Here is a 20,522-nt window from a genome sequence, read left to right as displayed (position 1 = left end):
GCACATTTCTTTTCCACTCACTAGAGGCAGTGAACAGAGTACTGGGCCAAAGTTCAAATCCAGCCTCTGAAACTTACTAGCTGTGTGACCTTGGGCAAGTCATTTAGCCACTGTCTGCCTCAGTTTCCTCAAATGTAAAATAGGGATGATAACAGCACCTACCTTTCAAGGTTGTTGTGAAGATAAAATGAGATAATCTTTGGAAAGTCCTTAGCACACTACCTGGCACATAGGAGATGCTATATAAATGTTTATTCTCCTCCCCTTCCTTCTTCCCTCAGTTCTGAAAAGCAATGATTGGATGATTATTGCTGTGTAGTATCTACTTTGAAGCATTTAAGACCTTTTAAGACTTTAAAAATAGCAGAGATACTGCATTTCAGACCTCCTCTAATCAGACCTCAGTGAAGCCAATGATGAGGTCCTTTTGATTATTATTTGTTTAACTGTGAAATGCCAGATAAGTTAAAAAATGTATTCTTAAACAACCAAATCTCACAGGCTGGCTAAAAAGAGCTGTATTTCTGACATACAAAATAATCAACCTAAATTTAAAAAACTATACTAAGATAAAACTGTTCATTGAACTAGTGCTATCCTCTGGTTTGTTTGAGGGAATGACATTCTGGAATGCTTTCCCCCAAACAATTTGTTTTAAGACAACATTTGGTTTGGGTACACAGATGATTACAAATCAATTTTGGAAATTTAAAAAAGAAACCACAGGCCAATTAAACTATAAATACTTTCAAATTACTTGTGCCAAACAGGGCATTGCAGTGACATACAATTCAACAAAGAATCATTATTTAGATTCTGGTCACAGTCAAATTCCAGTTACACCTTTTTGGGTTGGAAGGGGTAACAATCAGCCCAGCTCCATGTCATGGTTGCAGCAAATGGAAGAATTTTTTTTTAATTTCACAAGCACTAAAACATCCCTTGTAATGTATGGTATCATTGGAAAATTTATTTTTTTAAATAGCGAAGGCATCAACATCAATATTGATATAAAGAGTGGGAAAACATCTCTATTTTAGGAGATACACTACACCTACATGCAGACTGTTCGTCTCTTACAGGAGGAAAACAGTACATTTCCTAGGCATTCGTGGATTGATTTCAGATGAATCATTAAGGTGAAAAGAATAGCAAAGAGTAAATAAAAACGAAAAGCTATGATGATTTAGACTTTGCATGATCTATCTTTCTGACAAGTCACTCTGAAATCATTTATCTCTTTCTTCGAAACAAACAAACAAACAAAAAATCCACTGTGCCTGTCATGTCTTGAGTAAAAGTCTAATTTTATGAGTCGATGTCAGTTTTACGTTCTCAGTCATGGGGCTCTATTATTGGTATTGATAAAGATTAATGTAGCCACAGTTTAAAAAGAGAATGAGGAAGGCAGTAATGAAAATTGAAACAGTCTATGCGTGTGCCTGCCCATCTGGGAGAAAGCAGAAACTGTCAAATTCAGTCAGCCATTCAGTTACGGTGAAAAAAATAATGAAGTGGTTGTTTTCCAAATAAACAGTTTAACTGAATTTAATCTTCTTCCAATCCTTTCCTGAAACAATGATGTGTGCTACACAGCCTATGTGTCTAATAAAACACATCTATATTTGAGCATTCCAGACAAGACAACAAGCATTTATTAAGAACTTAAGATGTTTCAGACACGATACTAGATCAGTAAATAAGTACCACATTCATACCATTTATTTAAAGGAAGGAAAGAACCCTATATTAGGCACCTGCTATGTACCAAACACTTTACCAAGACTCTAATATTTGATCCTCACAACAACCCTGGAAGGTGGGTTCATCCTCATGTTACATTGGAGGGAACTGAGGCAGACAGAGATGAATTGACTTACCCAGGGTCACCCAGCTAGTAAATATCCAAAGTCAGGTTTGAATTCGAGTCTTCTGACTCCTGGCCCAGAACTCTATACAATGAGTTACCCGGCTTTCTATTTGGCATAAAAAGATTGTGCATAGAATGTGTAGTTAAAAAGTCTGGTTTAGAGCTATATGAAAATTTAATTTAATTCAACAAGTATTTATTAAATACCTACATTTATTATGTACTGAGCCTGGCAATGTACTGAGCAGTGGCGAAAGACAAAAGTGAAAGTGTCTACCCATTCTATTGTGTAAAAACAACATCCACAGATAAGTCAGTGGGGTGGGAGGGAGAGGGTGGGATTCATCAAAGGCCTTCTATGGGAAGTGGGATTTGAGCTAAACCACAAAGAAAAATGAGGATTCCAACAGGTAGAAGTGATAAGGAAAAACACTCCAGGCATGGGGGGGGGAGGGGAATAGAACTGGAGATAGAGGATGGCAGGACTTAGGAAGCAGGATGGAGGCCAGGTGGACTGAAGCATAGAGTGTTTGATGAGGAATAACATGAACTCAGTCTAGAAAGGTACACTTGGTACCTCAGTGGAAAGGATTTAAAATGTTAAACAGCTGAAATTAGGTTTTATCCAAGTTGTAATAGATAGTCACAGAAGTTTCTTGTGCGGTGGAGGAAGGTGATGTGCTTTAGAAATATCAGTTTGGTATCTGTGTGGTAGATGCACTTGGAGATGGGTGGCAGTGGAGTCAGGAATCTTCTTTAACAGGGTGGTATTATTATTTGCATTTATATGTCATTTTGAGGTTTGCAAAACACCATACATATATAAATATGTTATCTCATTTGTTCACCCCACCAACCTTGTAAGTTAAGGTGCTATAATTATCCCCATTTTACAGATGAGGAAACTGAGGTAAACAGAAGTTTAAGTGCCCAGGGCCACACCACTAAAGTGTCTGAGGCAGGATTGGAACTCATGTCTTCCTGCTTCCTAGTCCTGCGCTTAGTGTGCTGTACCACCTAGCCACAAGAGATATTGAGGAGCTGAACAAGGGCTTGGCTGTTCGAGGGGACAGAAAGGACATCTCCTATGAAGTTCCCAGAACTTTGGCCAGAGGAGTGCAGAGGGGTGTGGCTGAGCTGTGAGGACATATGCCCACCATTGGAGCCCAGATCTATCTAGATACAGGTGTAGCCAATCAATGGATCAAGCATTTGTTAAATTCCTACTGTGTGCAAGCCAATGGAGATACAAAGACAAAAAGGAAATATCCCCGTCCTCAAGGAGCTTACATTCTATTAGTGCAAAACAACATGTACTAGTGGAAAATTCCACTATTAGTGAAATTAGTGGAAAATCACATGCAAAATGTATACAAAGTAATTTCAGGAGGAGGGGGGAATAACAACTGGGAGAATGGGGTGAAGCTGCTAGTAGGAGGAAGGGAAAATTGATTTGGGCTTTGAAAGAAGTCAGAGATTCCAGGAAGCAGGGGGGTGGGATGGTTTGCCAGGCATGGGGGACAGTTTGTGCAAAGCCACAGATCTGGGAACTGGAATTTCACAGCTGGGGAACAAACAAGCCAGCGCGGCTAGAACATAGAACACTCAAAGAAAGTCAGAAGACACCAGTGTGAGCAACACTGACACCAGTATGATGTCAAATTTGTAACTTTAGAAAAATGACCTAAGCATGTGTCCTAATTATGGCATGATTTTGGAACATGTTCATTTTTTATGGTGTTGATCAGTAAATATAAATCAACTTAATTCATCAAGCACTTATTAAGCACCTACTATATGCAAGATAAGATTTGCTAGGCAATGGAGACAGAGAGAGAGATAAGGGATAGATAAATGATAGCAAGATTGATAGAGACAGGTGATAGGTGATAGACTGATAGAGATTGATAGAGATAGGTGAGAGATGGATGATAGAGAGATTGACAGAAGGGTGATAGAGATAGGTAATAGGTGATAGATATAGATTGATATAGATAGGTAATAGAGATTGATAGAGATAAGTGATTGGTGAAGGATGGATCACAGTGAGATTGATAGGCAATAGATTAATAGAGATAGATAGGTAGATAATAGGTAATAGATATAGATTAATAGAGATAGATAATAGAGATTGATAGAGATAGGTGAGAGGTGAGAGATGGGTGATGGAGAGATAGAGATGAAATAGAAGAGAGACAGAAAGAGAACAAAATTCGTTTGTGTCAGAGGAAGAGCCAGATTTCCTCAGAAGGACAATACCTTCCCAAGAAGCTAGGCAGACAGTCCTCTGAGTCGAGTATGACTGCTGAAGATTGTTAAGTATGTGTTTAGAGAGATGCCTCCACTTAGCTGTCAAAGCCATTCACAGCTTGGCCACATCTCATCTCTCAAGGTTTTTTGTAGACTCCTGTGTGGCATAGCCAATTGGCTTTTCTGTTCCTCACACAAGGAGCTACATCTCCTGTTCCCATGCCTTTGGATGGGTCAACTGTGCTTAGAATGCTCTCCCTCTTCCTCAGCTCTGCTCCATAGAATCCTTCTTTTCCTTCAAGTCATAGTTCAAGAACACACTACCTGTTACATAGAGTCTTTCCTGATTCTTCCAGCTGTTAATGCCCTTTCTCCCTAATCACCTTGCATTGAGCCACCTAGTATTATATTTCCTATCTATCTATTCATCTATCTGTCTAATCTATCAATATTTCTTCTCTATCCATTTATCTAATCTATCATCTCTTCATCTCTCTAGCTAGCTAGCTAGCAGGGCAGCTAGTGGTGCAGTGGTAATAGCATCTACCTCTGGGGTTGTTGTGAGAATCAAATGAGATAATAATTGCTAAGTGCTTAGCTCAGTGCCTGGAACATATTAAGCACTATACAAATGTTAGCTATTTTTTATTCCTTTCATGAAAAAACTTTTTTTTTAATAAAAAAGAAATGTATCCATGCTGAAAACATGAAGTGGGCTCCTTTTGTAACAAAACTGCACGAAGGAGTCCAGATAAAATGACCCTTGAATGGTCATCCCCCATCTCTGACTGCCAATGAGTAGCAGCTGCCCCACCAGGCACCACTCTTAAGCAAAGAGAATTTCTCAGCAGTGATCCCCCTCAGACAGTGGCCCTCAAGCCAGCACAGGCAGAGCTCCTTCCATTTCCTAAGGGATCTCAGGCTACTTTTTTATTTTCACACAAAGGAAATTGACTAAATTGAAGTGTTTGGGTTTTTTTTAAGATCAAGGGAATTAAGTAAAATATTTCCTTTTCTCTCTCTATGTCAAAGATTCCTAACCTGGGGTCCACAAACCCCCCAAAATCTGTTGATAGATTTCAGAATATTTGTGAAGTTGGATAGGGGGATCTTTATTTTCACTTCCATTTGATTTCCTTTGTAATACCATGTATTTCATTCTTGCGCATCTAAGAAATATTATTCCAAGAAGGGTCTATGCCTCAAAAGTGGTACACAACACAAAAAAAGGTAAGATCCCTTCTACTCAAACATTATATCAAATAGCCACTTTGACTCAAAATGTTCCCTTTTCCAACCAGATGTTTTGATTTCAAATAAATCCTTATTACATGAAATTTTTTATATAGATGTTTTTTCAGATATTGAATAAGTTCATTACCCATAATAGGAACTTGGGAGTTCCAAGCTGGTTAGGTGCACATTTCACCATCTTGCCCCTCCCACTCGAGTAAGCTTTGTTCAAAATGGCTTTCCAGAGTCTGGCTCTAGACACTCAAAATATCAGCAAAACTTTTCCTTTCCATGCTGTAAAAGCTTTGGGACTTTTCATTAAATTTAATCCAATATACCAGTGGATCTATGATCTTAACAATGAGGTCATCCCCTCCAACAAAGCAAACCACATGCCACATGTATTTATCATTCCTACAAGACTTCTGTTCATAGCCTCCCATTAGGACACCCCAAGGAACCTACGCAGAATCCTGGAGCCCTTCCTCATGTTCCCTTGAACACATACTGGTACCAATAGAGCACAAAGGCCATACACAGATTATCCCTCCTTCACACAATGTGACCACAATATCTTCTTTTCCAATCAGACATTTTATGGCTTCTTTTACATGACTTCTCCTGTGTAATTGCATAGTTGTAATGTGTTTACACTGCTCATGCCTTCCATGTGTCTTCCTAGTGCCCTTAGCACTATCCTCAATCTCAGGTCTCAAAGTTTATAGTGTTTGTTCATTGACTCGAAGCCACAAAACATGACTTCCAGAAAGTATTCTGGGGAGACGGCAGAGTAGGTCAGAAAATTTCAAGCTCTCAAGATTTTCCTCCACAAAAGAGATAGCCTCTGGGTGAACATAGAGCGGTGAAAATAAGTAAGAGTAGGGGCAGAACAGGGGTCCTCCTGGGACAATCGGAGAGGATTTGAAGAAAATTCCAGGATGAGATTTCTTCCCAGTGAACAGTAAATACCTCTAGTCTAAGGACTACTTAAACAACAAGTGGCAAGCCCTGGTGTTAGCTAGGTTGGAGCCACAAGAACTTTTACCCCCAGGACAGTGAGAGGAGTTGGGCTTCTGACCTGGGGAAGATCTAGGGAACCTCAGCTGGCAAGGAATGTCAGACCCAGATGTGCTCTGGAGAGCAGCGAGGGCAAGAAAGAACTAGCACATGCCCAGTGAGTGCAGAAGCAGTGGGGCAGGACATCGTCGGTTGTGGGCACTTACAGGAGGCAGGAGGTCTTGGCTTAAGTTCAAAGTCAGAGGGGAGAATTGAAGAGGATCAGAGGCCAGAGGCATCATCCTTTATACCCCAGGCCTAGAGGTGATTATAAAAACTAAACTATTTCCAAAAAAAAAAATGCACAGGCAAAGGAGAAAGAATCTAACCATAGACAGGAATAGAGAAGACCGGGGTTCATCTTCAGAGGAGGATACTGAAGCAAAGAAATCCAATTTTACCCAAAAGAGTAATGTCAAATGGTCATCTGCCCAAAAAGAATTCATTGAAGAACTTAAAAAAAACTTTAAAAATCAAATGAGAGAGATTGAGGAAAAACTAAAAAGAAAAATAAGAATAATCCAAGAAAAACAGGAAGATTATGAAAAGAAAGTCAACCAACTAGAAAAGGAAATCCAGAATCTTAAGGAAGAAAACAACACCTTGAAAATCAGAATTGGGCAAGAGGAAGCCAATGAAGTTATAAGAGACGAAGAAATTATGTATGTGTATATATACATATACATATAAAGAATGAAAAAACAGATCACAATGTGAAACATCTCATAAGAAAAACAACTGATCTGGATAAACAGATCAAGAAGAGAAAAAATACAAATAATTGGACTACCTGAAAGCTATGATCAAAAGAAGAATCTTGATACAATAATACAAGAAATAATAAAGAAAATTGTCCTGAAGCATCAGAACAAGAGGGGAAAGTAGAAATAGAAAAAACCCAATGATCGCCACCTGAAAGAGATCCTAGGAGGAAAACTCACAGGAATATTATAGTCAAATTCCAAAAGCAGCTCAAGGACAAAATATTATAAGCAACAAGAAAAAAACCAATTTATATATTATGGTACCACAATTAGAATTGCACAAGACCTAGTAGTGGCAACACTAAAAGATCACAGGTCTTGGAACACTATGTATTGAAAAGCAAAAGAACTGAACTTCCAGATGAAAATATCATACCCAGCAAAGCTAAGCATAATTCTGAATGAAAAAAAAGATGGACATTTAATGGATTGTCAGACATTCTGGACTTTGTGAAAAAAATTGGACCCAATAGAAGATTAGACATACAAGAGCCAAGAGAAATATAATATACATACCAATGACCAATTACAAGGCACTCAATAAGGATAGAATGTTTACCTTTTATATGTGTAAAATGTAAAACCTATGTCTAAGATTGTTATGAGTAATTAGATAGCTTATAAGAAAGATAAGAATTAGATGGGGGAAGGGGGTTGTTAGTTCTGGAAATCTACTTTCATCAGGAATGGGTTCAAGAAGGAAAAATACATATACATCTAGAAGAGTATAAAAGTCTTCTAAATTTAGAAAGAAATAAAACTCTAAGGGAATAGGGAGGGGGAGAGGATAAAGGAGGAATCTTTAGAGGGGAGGGGGAAGGAATAGGTCAAAAAGAGGGGTATAAAAGGGTCTTTAGATTTAGGGGAATGGGAGGATAAGGGAATAATTGTGGGAGGTGGGGTAGGTTAAGTAATAGGAGGGCAAGGTAGCAGGTAGAAGTAAAGTAAAGGAGTTAGGAGAAATATGAAATAAGACATACAAGCATGAAAAACAAAAGTTAAGAGTAGAATCTCTTAGGGAAAGTATATGTTTATGTATGTATGTATATGTATATATCAATATCTATATATAAATATGTCCATGATTAATTGTAGCCTCGGTTTGGGGGGTAGAGGGGAGGAAGGGGGAAAAAAGAACAAAGTAAAAAGTGTACAGCAGAGAACAAAAGAAAACCTACAAGGAAGTAAAGAAAAGATGGACAGCTTTCAACATAACTCACATTATTTAATATATAGTCTTTCTTGAAATGAAAAGTTATTGATATGTATTCTGAATCCTCTCCTGTGTCCTGCTGTGCACATGACATATTTTTTTCTTTTATTTTATATTTAAGTTTATAAAATGCTTCTTTTTCTTCTCTTATTATGTATTTAAGTTTTCATATTTGTCTTAAATAAAAAAAAACACATGGCTTCTAGTGAGTAAGTCTATCAATATTCTAAAGGTAGGCCTTTGTTTCAGGGAGAAGTTTGGGGTCATGAAAAAACGGTGATTTCCCAAAGGCCATCCAGCCTGCTTTTCTCTTCCTGTACAATTCAGGGCCAAGGTTTTTATACGCTTGGATTGCCTGTGGATTCTAATGGACACGCATTTTGGGTTGCCCATCCCATTATCACTGTCTGGACAAGAGGCATTTTTCAAGCACTCAGTATTTCCCCTGTGGACAGTTGGGCCAAATTCTTTTAAGTGAATGCAGCTCAAATTTAGGAGATTCTGAACTGTTCCAGGATGAGTGCAACCAGCATAATTTCACCCCCACACAGGAGCTTATGGTGGACCTCACCATGAATGTCTTTGGTGAGCATAAAACAATTTTGTTTTTAAAACACATTGTTTTGGAGGGAGGTGCAGGTTACAATAGGGCAGCTAGGTGGTACAGGGAATAGAGTGCCAGGCCTGGAGTCAGAAAGATTCATCTTCCTAAGTTCAAATCTGTCCTCAGACACTTACTAACTGTGTGACCCTGGGCAAGTCACTTAACCCTAGTTGCCTCAGTTTCCTCATCTGTAAAATGAGCTGGAGAAGGAAATGGCAAACCATTCCACTGTCTCTGCCAAGAAAATCTCAAATGGGATCACAGAGAGTTGGACATGTCTCAATAGCAACAAAAGCAAGTGACAATGTCCAGGAGGCACGTCACTGATGGATAGGCTACGTACACTTATAAGTAAACATGTTGCTTCATTATCAAACTGGAGCCCTTTGAGGGCAGGAATTACTTGGTTTTTGTCTTTGTATTCTGCAGTGCCTGGCATAGAGTGAGTGCTTAATAAATGTTTATTAAATGATCTATTGAATATGACAATGACTAGAATTCCATGAAGCCAGATCTCATCTTAATTCATTTCTTACCTAGGTCATTGGCAAATTTATTGCCTTAGAAATATTTCATACATCTAAAATATGTCAAAGGGACCATGGAATTAAATATATAATATTTCATCTTAGTCATACATATATTTCTAGAAATATATGTGTGTGTGTATATATATATATATACAGAGAGAGAGAGAGAACTCCTTGCATAAATCAAAGGGTACTTGTAGCTAAAAGCATGTATCACAAGCTGACCCTTAATGGAATGAGTTTTTATGGTTTCTCTTTAGAAGAGCCACTGTCTTTTGCCTTTATCCATCTTGGAATCCAAAAGAGTATTTTTTTCCTATCCTTAAACATTTTTGTGATTTTTTTTAGTTAACTCTACCATTGCTGATTGGCCAACTTACCTCTGTTTTGATATCTGCTTTCTTGTTCTGGTCTAGAGGGTAGTTTTATTTGTGTTAGAATTAGACTCAGGACCAGAAAAAGAGAGACCCAGGAAAGGGTAAACTGTAGTTCATAAGAAAGACATTGTTTGAAGATGGCTTTGGAAAGCTCACTGGGTCCAGCATGAAATAAAGAGAACTGAAATTAACTCAGGAACCAAAGTCAGAGAAGCTAAAGGCCAAGGTGGTTAGCCAATGCCCTCACCCTCCCTTTTTTCCTTCATGTTGGGAATTAAATACACATCAGTCTTTCACAGGCTTTTTGGTCTGGTCCTCTCTGCTTGGACTAAAACTCATTTGTAAAAACCCAAGCTACCAGATAGTGTTTCAGTAGAATGTAAAAACACTTGCTTTGTATTTTTATATTTCCTTGAAAGCCTTCAAAAATAGGTAAAATGTTATTTGCAATGAGTATTTTTTACATATGTCCTATAATTGACATTCCAGCAAAGTGTCTCAATTATAGGCATATGATGTGGCTAATTGTGTGCCTATACATTTGTCTAGAGTTTAAAGGGAAAAAAAAAAACCAGTTCAATACATAACAAAACATTGTCTATTAAGTGTCAAAATGCCTTTTCTTTAACTACACAGGGCTTGGACAGAACTCAGGAAATACTTCAGCTGGAAAAGAAATGTTAAAAGCCACCCTTCAGGCTATTGGAAAACCTATTATCAAATGGTAGAACCTTTTTAAAAATCCATGAGTACACCCAGCATGATTACATACCTTTGTTTAGCAAAGGTTGATCGTCATGGATAACCAAAGACAAAATAATAACGGATGCAATCTACCCCCTGGTTAGGAATCGGGATTCGGAAATTAAGAAACTCAAGAAGTCACTTATACACCGAATGACGTGCCCGTTCTTTCTGTGTATACTGGAACCGGGTTTGCTTGTACAGAAAAGGCAGTTGACTCTCCCTCCCTGTCACTGCTTTTGAATCCAGGATCAGCTCGTTAGATTCCGTGTGTTGGCTGATGCCGAGACGTGAGTGACTAGAGGGGGAAGAAATGAAAGAGAGCAGTGCATTTTTCCGAAAGAAAATCTCGTATGGAAATGCGAGCAGGCTCTGTAGATGGATGAGCTTTCTCCATCGCAGGCTGAAAGATAGAACCTAATAAAATTAGCACGTTGCTGAAGAAAAAAATTAGCCCCACTTTCCTTTTAATGTAGAACTAACGATTCTATAAAGAAAATGGAGCTGTGGAGGAGAGGTTTGCGGGTCAGATGGATATGCAGATGCAAATAGAAATGAATGCATTCTTATGGCATCTTTTCCTGATGGGTAATTACAGATGATACTAATTCAAACCCTTTGCTATAAACTATATCTAAAGAGCAAAGTGAGCCAAATACAGCACATGCCAGTTTCAAAATTCATTCCCTGCTGACTTCTCCAATTTAAATTTTTTTTTTCCAAATTGCCACTTCCATCAGAAAAGAACACAATTGCCTTTTAAAAATTTTCCTTTGAAATCCACTTGACTAGTGGGTCTATTTTCATTCATTTAGTCCCCTTTTCCAGAGGCAGCCTGGCAGACTGGCTAGCTGACCGTGGAGTCACAACAGCCTGGGTTCAGGTATTACCTTAGGTATATATTTGCTTGGGCAAGTCATTAAAACTCTCTATGATTCTAAGTTACAGTTACAGTTGAGACGCGCAACCCATAACAATGAACTCAGTTCTAGATTTAAAAAAAAAAAAAGCAAGAGTCTTCTTTAGGGGATTGACATAGTCAGACCTATGTCATAAGAATTAGACTTTGCAACAACTTTGTAAAGGATGAATTACTTGAGGCAGAACCCGAACCCAGATCTTTCTGACTCTTAGGCCACTGTGACTCTAATCTCTATGGTACATTGACTACGAAAGACACACCAAATAGATAAAAGCTCATCTCAGGGAAGGCATTCACAACAGAATGACATTCTTCGCACTAGGATCATAAACTTAGTCAGAAAAGGGTAATTAGAGACCAGCAAATCTAACTTCTGATTTTACTGGTGAGGAAACCGATGCCCAGTTATAAGCAACTTGCCTAGGGTGACACAAGTAGTTAGCATCTGGGGAGAGATTTGAATCAAAATCTTCCTGACTCCATGGCCAGTATGGAGGAAAAGTTTAACTGTATTATAATTTTTTTTTGTTGGGGTTGGGGGAGAATAGGGGGACAGGAGTAAATGTGAAATAGAGAAGTTGATGAAAAACAAGCTACATTATTAAAAAAGTTCTGCTGTAACAGTTGCTTATAAGAAACCCAATTCACCTACCATGTTGGTATTAGCCTCTCCCTCCCTCCCCCATTGCCTGAGAATGGGCCTCTTCTACAACACTGAAGTCATTTAGTAAGCGGAGACATTGAATTCTAGAAGTATTTGGTTCCCGTTTATGAATGCTTATTGACTGTGTCTCAAGAACCCGCATACAGATAAATCTAATGCCATAATAATTCAATATTTTTTTTCCAAAACAAAACCATTAGCATTTTATTAGAAGAAATATTTCATCCCTTTGTGTTTAACATACCACAGATGTAGCCCTCTGTGCTGGTTGTTGGAAAGTCGAGGAATATAATTTCTTGATTAATTGCCATACACAAGATCCAAGTTATGTACAACTTTTGGTAGTTAACCCCATCACCTCCCAGAAGCAGTTACTGCTAAACCTTCCAAATAAGCACATTTATGATAAATCACTATGAGCGGCTTAAGTGGATCAGGCCCTAAGTTATGTCTCCGTCTAGATCATGTCATTTTCAATGCGCAAAGACTATGGGTGAGCGATTCCACAGCAGACCCCGAGGCAGCATCTCTGCCCTCCTTGCAGGCTTCGGGGAGACCAGTCAGTATTTTTTTTCATCTTATTTGTTTAAATATCTTATGGCCTCAGAAATGGGGGATGATCTAAGAATTAGATCAGAAGTCTAGAGATAGACTATTTCAAGCTATTGACTTCAATAAGTGCAGTCATTCAGCGACAGAAAAAAGAAATGATGGTTGGTTTTAAGACTATTTGGGGACCAAGAAACCTATCTATCTAACAGCAAGTTACTTCCTTTCCAAGTCTATCTGTCAATTTAAGTAGAGGACAATGAAAATCTATCAGAATAATCCCTATTTTATAAGATTATAGATTGAGAGGCCATAGGCTCCTTAGAGTTTGTAACTAAACTCTCTCACTTTAAAGATGTGGATACTGAGACCTGCAAAGGTTAAACGATTTGTCCAAGGCCACACAGGTGGTCAGCGGTGGGATTTGAACTCAGGTTGTGTGATTTCAAAAGCACCTCTCTTTCCCCTGTGCCACACTGTCTCTCTCATTGTCATTCAGTTGATTCTTAACTCAGAGATGATGATAGAAATATTTTTGATATTAATTTCACTAGACACACATTGCTCCTCCAGAGCATTCCACAGAGGTCAGGTCTCCCATTATCCAGGTGAGAAAACTGAGGCACAAGAAAGGAGGCCATTTGTCCAAATTAACAATAATAACTCAAGTTTATATAACACTTTAAATATGTGAAATGATTTACCTCCATTAACCATTTATACCTCATGTCAACCTACTGAGGTAAATACTAAGTATCACTATTTTACGAATGAGGAAAATGAGGCACCAAAAAATTAAGAGATTTACAAAGAGTTACACAGCTGGAAAATGTCTGAGGCATAATTGGACCCCAAGTCTTCCTGATTCCAAGGCCAGTTCCTTCGTTCTATGTTCCTCTCAGCACTCTGTTCACAATGGCATTCTGACTCTCAGATAACTCAGGAATTTAATTACAGTGTTGGAAATAGAGCACAGGTCTTTTGTGCTGTTAGATAAATCTGCCTCATTGACGGTAACCAGTCCCACATTTGATTTCTTGTTGTTGAGTTATTTTTCAGTTGTATCTGACTCTTTGTGACCCCATTTGGGGTTTTCTTGGCAATGATACTGGAGTGATTTGCCATTTCCTTCTCCAGATCATTTCACAGATGAGGAAACTGAGGCAAACAGGGTTAAGTGACTTGCCCAGGGCCACATAACTAGTAAATACTTGAGGCCGGATTTGAACTCACGAAGATGAGTCTTCCTGATAACAAGCCCAGTGCCCTATCCATTGTGCTATCTACCTGCCCCACCCACATTTGGTTAAAGAATTCCAAAGTGAGTTTGCCTTCATCATGGTGGCCTCATGTCCAGTCATATGACCTAGTATATTTTGGCATTTTTAAAAAGTAGTTAGCCTACTCACAGATCAACATAATTCCCTAGGATACATACATTTGAAGTAACTTGCCTCTGCCAGTCATTTTATACCAAAGTATGAAGTCTGAAACTCAGAAATCCCTTTCATTGTTCTTTCTCTGGCTCTGGGTTATTTGGGGTGAATCTTTTGTGATTTTAACAAACGTGAGAGACATTAATTTTTGCTCTCCTGTCCGATAAAGGTTTGCTCAAAGCTATTGGCATCCTGATGTTCATAGGCTCATAGATTTAGGGTTGGCAGGGACTTTAGAGATCCCTGAGTCCAAATCATGTTTTTCTTCTTTACGTGATATTACATTTCCCACCATTATGCCCACTTCCTTAATGCTGTCCTCACCTCTTCCTCTTATAACACCTGATTCACTTTACATCTCAGCTCAGGGGCTACCTCCTTTTGAAATTCTAGCAGAAGTGAGGTTCTTCAAAGGAGAAGCAGGAATTGTCTGGTTTTTACATTATAGCATCATTGCCTAGCACAGTGCTTTATTCATAGTATGGACTTAATTAATTCCCCATTAAGGTAAATTGGAAACGTGCTTTGCAAAGAGTATAGATGTTCACCATGACAAGTCTCATATAGGCAAGTGGGTAGCACTGTATATAGAGAGAGAGCTGGGCCTTGGGATCAGAAAAACCTGAGTGCAAGTCCAGCCTCAGATACTAAATAGTAATATGTCCCAGCACAAATCACTTAACTTCTGTGTACTTTGGTTTCCTCAATATAAAATGGACATAATAATAGCACCTTCCTCACAGGATTGTATGAGATATATTTGTAAAACCCTTAGCACAGTGCATGGCACAGAGTAGGTGATTAATAAATGCGTGTTACCTTCTCCCCCTATATAATTCAATTCATTTTAGAAAACAAGGAAAGTGGGTTAGTGATCAGTCACATGACCAAGAGCAAAAGTTAACCAATGGGCAGCCTCCATTTTCCATTGTTATCCATTTGAGGTCAAAAGATCTAAACTACAGCCCTCATCCTTTCAAATGGACCTCCTTGGTCAAAAACTTACAGGAACCGATGAAATAGAGTCACACAGAAGGAGAGGGCATGGATGGGTGGTGATTTGCATTCTTGGCAGGGATACCCATCATGATGAGATGATAGACCCATTGAAATGGATGGTGGGGAGCAAAGAATACAGTTATAAATAATAGATAATTAATGTTTCTAATTGATTCAACACCGTCATTCTGTTGAGCACGTGCAAAAAAAAAAATCTAACAATTGTTGCCCTCCTTTCTTGGATCATAGATTTAATGTGAATATGTGATTTTAAAGTATAATCCCATAGCAGCTTAACTTCCTTCAAAAGATTTTTTAACTTAATAAAACATTCAGCTTACTGTGAGGAATTTTTCCATGACATATTCTGGCTTATCTTGATCTTATTAGACCCTTTAAACCAACCAGAAATTGACGGTGTTAAATATGTAATATATGATAGCAAAATGGAAAAAAAAAAACACTACCCAAAAATGTCCTCTAAGTTTTTCTAGACACATCCTATACCTCGCCAGTTGGCTTAACCATCTAACATATTTAAATAACCAACCAACATATTTATTTAACATTCAACAGATGGACATGATATGAACATCATGATTTTCAGATGTATTTCTATAACGGCTAGATTTTCTTCTTGCCAGGACTGCAACAGGTCCTTAAGGTAAATCAGACCCTACCTGCTGTCTCCTCAGTGTTTGAGCAACTGTCAACCTAAACATGTCCACTCTGAGTAATTTCAATCACAAAACATTAAGTGGAAATCAACTCTCCTCAACCGCTTTTTACCAGCAACATAAAAGCGTCTGCTTTACATGCTAATAGTAATCTGATGTTGTTGTATAAATCTGACCTAAATCCCACACCTTGTTTTGAAATGCTGCTAATTTAGTTGAGGAATGAGTATTACTTTTTTTAACTTACAAAAAGAAAAAAAAAGTAAAGCCTGACAGAAGATTAACATTCATGACCATTATGTAATTTTCCTTTACACATTGGGCATGGTACTAAAACGTTCTTTGCTCTGCATCTTGTTAAGAGCATTTCTGTTCTTCTTCCTTGGAGAGTAAGGAATTCTGCTCTTTTCTCCTCCATCAATTAAACAGGTGGTAATAATACTTGAAAAAGGATTAACAACAACGTTCTAAATGCATTTTTGAAGAAACATTTAAAGTTACAATGTAATAAAGTGAACAGAATGTCATAGAATGTCAAACTGGGCCCAGTAAAAATAAATGTTATTCCCAAGGAAAATAAAAAAGACTGCATATTTATATAACACTCAGCAGATGTACATGATATTAATATAGGGGTTTTCAGCTCTGCTTTTATAGTGACTAGATTTCCTTGCCTCATTTGGCAACCCAAGGCACCATTTGAATTTTGGATTTGGACAATGCTGCAACAGATGTCCAGACCAATAAAATAAATTCCTTAAGGGCTCTGCTTAATTTGTGTAATTGATCAATTTTTGTTACATGGGCCTCAGTTCCCCGGCATGTAACTGCCTTCCAGAGCCTCTCAGCAGTTGGGATTTCATTCCATATGTTGCCCGGCTTTATTGGCTCTTTGGTGATACTGCTGATCAAACCAAGCTTGTGGTGACACCTGTTGGCTAGAATGGTGATCTTGAACAACTGGCCTGTTATGGAGAGTCAACGGGCTTGATTCTTGGCATATCATACACAAGCCAAAGAACATAGATCTGTTTTATCCTTGCAGTTTATCAGATTAATATATAAACTCGTTTTTTCTTTTGTTTTTTTTTGTTATTGTTGTTTCTTAAAATAGCATGTCTTCTAATAAAATGGAATTCAATCTCTAACACAAAATGGGAAATTCCCATGTACCCCCATAGAAAAAATAGAATTTGGTCAAACTTGGATACCCTCTCGGCCTGACAGAGATTATCAACAATATACAATGAAGCATCCTTAGCCTGAATCTCATTGACTCAAAAAAAAAAAAACCTACTGGCAGTAATTAAGATATGGTATCTGGAGCACAACTGTTACCTCTCATCACTCACCTATTAAAGTGGCCGGAGATGCTGTGTTAATTATCTTCCCATATCCTTGATTTAGCATAATACGGCCTGCAGCCTGTGACAGGAATGAAAGAAAAGACTGGTGACCTCTTTTGTGATCGTGCTAATAAATACACGATAATAAATTAGGCTTCAATTTTCAGAAGAGCAAAAATGTGTAGCAAGGCCTTGATGCACGAACTCCAACGACTGATTTGGACCAGCGTTGATGATTCTTGGATAATTAGTCCCTAACCAAGCAAATTTAAGCCTTAACATAAGGAATAACTACCAAATAATTCACGCTATCCCAAAGTAGAATGGGCTGCCATGGGGGGGGGGGGGTGACCATTCGTAGGCAGAGTTTCTGATCCAGTAATGGGTCAGACCAGATAACTGACTGAGGTCCCTTCAAACTCTTAAGAGTTTGTGATTCTCTAAACAAGTCTTAATGAACCAGAAATATAGCATTTATGATGTGAACATTTTATGGAAGTTTATCATTAGGTGCTTCTGTGTAGCATAGTGAATAGGATCCCATGCTTGGACTCAGAACAGACCTAAATTCAAATCTTGCCATAAATGCTTGCTAACTGTTTTATCCTCGACAAGTCACCTAACCTAACCATGCCTCAGTTTTCCCATCTGTGTTGTTGTTCAGTTGTTTCAGTCATGTTCAATTCTTCATGACCCCATTTGGTGTTTTCTTGAAAAAGATAATTAGGGTGGTTTGCCATTTCCTTCTCCAGCTCATTTTACAGATGAGGAAACTGAGTCAAATAAGATCAAGTGACTTGCCCCAGGTCACACAGCTAGTAAGTATCTGAGGCCTCAGCTATCCTGACTCCAGGTCCACAGCTCTTTTCACTGGCCACTTAGCTTCCCCTCCCTTTGCAGCAGCAAAATAGGGAGATTAATAGCATCTTCCTCAGATAGCTGTTTTGAGATTAAAGGAAATAATATACTTTTTTTTTAGAAAAAAGGAAAACTTCCTCTATCTTTCTCAATCCTCTACTTTTACTCCCCCTATGCCTTCATACATTGCAGTATTTTAACAAGTGTATAAATATTCATTGAATCTCGCTGAGTTGAACTGAATTTCTCTAGAAATCAGTTCACCAGAGGGATTACTACTGATATTGATAGAGCAAAACATTATGTGAAATGTCTCCTCCACATTCCCACCCCACCCCTAACACCAATAGCGACTTCTTGGCATATTTTGTGCCTTCCTCATATCTGCCCCTGCTCTAACGGTTTTCATTCTTTGGTTGATAAAATATAAATTAAAACATATGGAGATCGTAGGATATCTCATACATAGAAAATTATATAATTGGACTCTAGCTCACTATAGATTTTTGAGTGGGAAGAGACCTTATAGGTAACCTTTTCATTTTAATATGAGGAAACTGAGGCTCAGAGAGCATAAGTGGCTGTTCAAGTTCCCAAATGAACCCAAATTCATTTGGGTAGTTATTGGCAGAGCTCAGATTTGAACATAAATTCCCTGATTGCAAATCCAATACTCTTTGTCCACAACAATGCATTGAATGGAGAGAAATAATATGCAGGAGGACATAGCCCCCTTAAAACTTAGAAAAATGTTAGTGTTGAACTGGGATCATTTTCTTCCATTTCTTCGTGGTACTGGGGAATTTATAAATCGACAATTTCAGTCTTTTCAAATCAGAGTTCTGACTTTCTGAGTGAATGATCCTTTGAACACTACACCATCTTCTGGCCAAATGTTGAATTGCAATTTATTCACTGAAGTTGATCCAACCTAGATTTCTCCGTAGACTGTCCAGTAAAGTACTTGGCATACACATCATATGCCCTATTTTAAGGCAAGCACAAAAAAAAGGGGGGACTGATATGGGGGAGAAACATGGTAATTCTACTCTTCTGCTTAAATGGAAATGGCAAAATTTTACATGCCATTGACTCCATCAAATTGTTCATCTCAATCTAATTCAGCAAATATTTATTAAGCCCTTGTTGTGTGACAGGCACCACACTAGGCACTGGAGACGTGAAGCTAAAACAAAGCAGTCCCCACTCTGAGGAAACTTTTAATTTATAGGGAATGAAGATGGAAGATATATACAAAGGACTATGATGCAAAGGAGGGGATGGTCCTGAGAAAATGTTTTGAATGATTTGAGAAGGAATAGCCCAGTTTAAGCTGGAGGAGAGGAGGCACCTGAATTTGTCCTAGATGGAAGGAGGAGATTTTAACTGGCAGAGATGGGATAAGTCTATTCCAGGTAAGGAGGTGGGAGGGAGATTTAAAGATGAGCAAAGTATGGAAATGGGAAAGCCTGGAAGAGGGCAGGATAAGAACCACAAATGTGGAGTGGTTAATTTTGGCTTGAACAGAGTATGTGAAGGGGAGGAACAAGGTCAAAAGGGTAGGTCAGAGCTGTATTTTAAAGGTTCTTGAATTCAGTAGGCAATGGGGGGGGGCGGGAAGGTCAGACACATGAAGTACTGAAAGTTTTGAGAAAATGAGTGCTTTTAGCAAGATTACCTTCGCTAGGAGTAAGGGAGAAAAGCTGGGAGGCTATTGAAATTGTCCAGGAGAAGGTCCTCAATGTGAGCACTTGGAAAAAGGAGGATGATATGTGGCATCCGACATAAGAGTCCCGGACTTGGAGTCCAGGAAGACTTGAACTGGAATCCTAAATGAGACACTTATTATCTTTGTGACCCTGGGCAAGTCACATAACCTCTCTTGGCCTCAGTTTCACAGCATTGTCGTGAGGCTTAAATCACATAATATATATAACATGCTTTGCAAACCTTGAGTCATATGAATGTTAATTACTGCTTTTGTTATCATTGTTACCTGCTTCAGATCATTGCTATCTATGTGACCCTGAGAAAATCCTTTTAAATCTCCCTGTTTTAGCTTCTTCATCTATGAAATGGGGATAATAGCATGTACCTCACAAGATTTATTGTAAGGATCAAATGAAATAAAATATATCTTAAATGCTTTGCAAATCTTAAAGCCTTCAGAAATTGGGCTGTTAATAGGAAGGAATAGATAATAGAAGTAGAATTGATAAGACATAGCAGCCTATTGGGTATGACAGACTGAGGAGGAGGAAAGAATCTAAGATGATCTTGAAGTCACAAACCTACGTCACTGGGAGGATTGAAGCATCAGCAGGAACAGACATTAGGAGGAGGGGGTGAGCTTTATGCCAAGACATCCAACTGGAGATACTCAGAAGGTAATCCAGAATGCTGAACAAGAGCTCTAGGGTGGGGTGGAGA

At 38.4% G+C, this 20,522-nt stretch overlaps 1 pseudogene; it reads left to right on the top strand.

The window, feature by feature from the left end:
• The first annotated feature begins 12,642 nt into the window (after positions 1-12,642).
• Positions 12,643-20,522, top strand: part of LOC114044288 — a 75,101-nt pseudogene continuing 67,221 nt past the window's right edge.

Source organism: Vombatus ursinus, unplaced genomic scaffold, assembly GCF_900497805.2.
Source record: "Vombatus ursinus unplaced genomic scaffold, bare-nosed wombat genome assembly UNPS02014773.1, whole genome shotgun sequence".
Classification (NCBI taxonomy): domain Eukaryota; kingdom Metazoa; phylum Chordata; class Mammalia; order Diprotodontia; family Vombatidae; genus Vombatus; species Vombatus ursinus.
Note: the sequence above shows the minus strand (reverse complement) of the source record. Positions and strands in the feature narration are given on the sequence as shown.